Raw genomic sequence first — 1000 nt, forward strand, 5'->3', positions numbered from 1 at the left:
CCAACAAGGCTGCACGAGACCAAATTGGCGTCGATTGCTTCTTGTTTGTCTACTACCTAGTGTCGCCGATTGTTTTTAGACAAAGCCAAACAAATATTGACCGCCAATCAACGGTTGCGCTTTACGTAATGTAATCCGCTTTTAGACTTTTGAATCTCGCGCCAACTGGTGTTGTCGAAGCCGTCGTCGTCGTTGGCTATCGTACCTGCCGGGTTCATCCGGACAGTTGTACTAGGAGTGAATGATCGGGATTCATCGTATGGCGGGTATCGTTTGGTTTCAGTGGCGATTCGTCGAGTTTGACAACGGAAATCAAAAGTTTCGAACGAATTGAACCGGAGCCAAATGTTGAGGGATGAATTTCTTTCGAGCGATCGCCGATCACGAAGATTAAGGGATGCGTACTATAAAAGCACTATACCGGGGGGTTTGATTGGCAATCCAAGTTTTCTAACCAGATCAACAGTGATAAGAACTAAGTAGCTCCTCTTGGGTAGCTAGTAGTTCTTGAGGAAAAGTTTAAAAAGTTTAGAACCTTTTTCTAGTTCTCTCGTTCTCACAGTAACAGGTAAGAATTCATTCGAGGGGGCGGAACAGTGTTGGTGAAACTGTTGATAGTGCAATTCACAAAGACTGGTGAATTGGAAACCACCACAGTCTGGGTTCACCTATACTTAGGGAATTATCATCTGGCATCGAAACGGATTTGTTTGTTCAAAACAAACTATCAATAATAACTCAGGATGGAACAAAAGATGCAAACAAGGAAGAAACAAGTCCATTAATAGCCTTATCGATTACGGTGCCAAGTCCTGTTGGCACTTGGGATCGATTAAATGACATAACTATTGAACAACATGCCAAGTTTCATAATCATGAATCACCTGAGCTGGTCGTAATGGTCGACTGATGGATGCCACCCGATGGTGACCTTTTTATTTCAGGAATCAGTATGCAGATCTTCGTGAAGACTTTGACCGGAAAGACCATTACCCTGGAT

The sequence above is a fragment of the Aedes albopictus genome, chromosome 3, assembly GCF_035046485.1.
Source record: "Aedes albopictus strain Foshan chromosome 3, AalbF5, whole genome shotgun sequence".
Taxonomy (NCBI): Eukaryota; Metazoa; Arthropoda; class Insecta; order Diptera; family Culicidae; genus Aedes; species Aedes albopictus.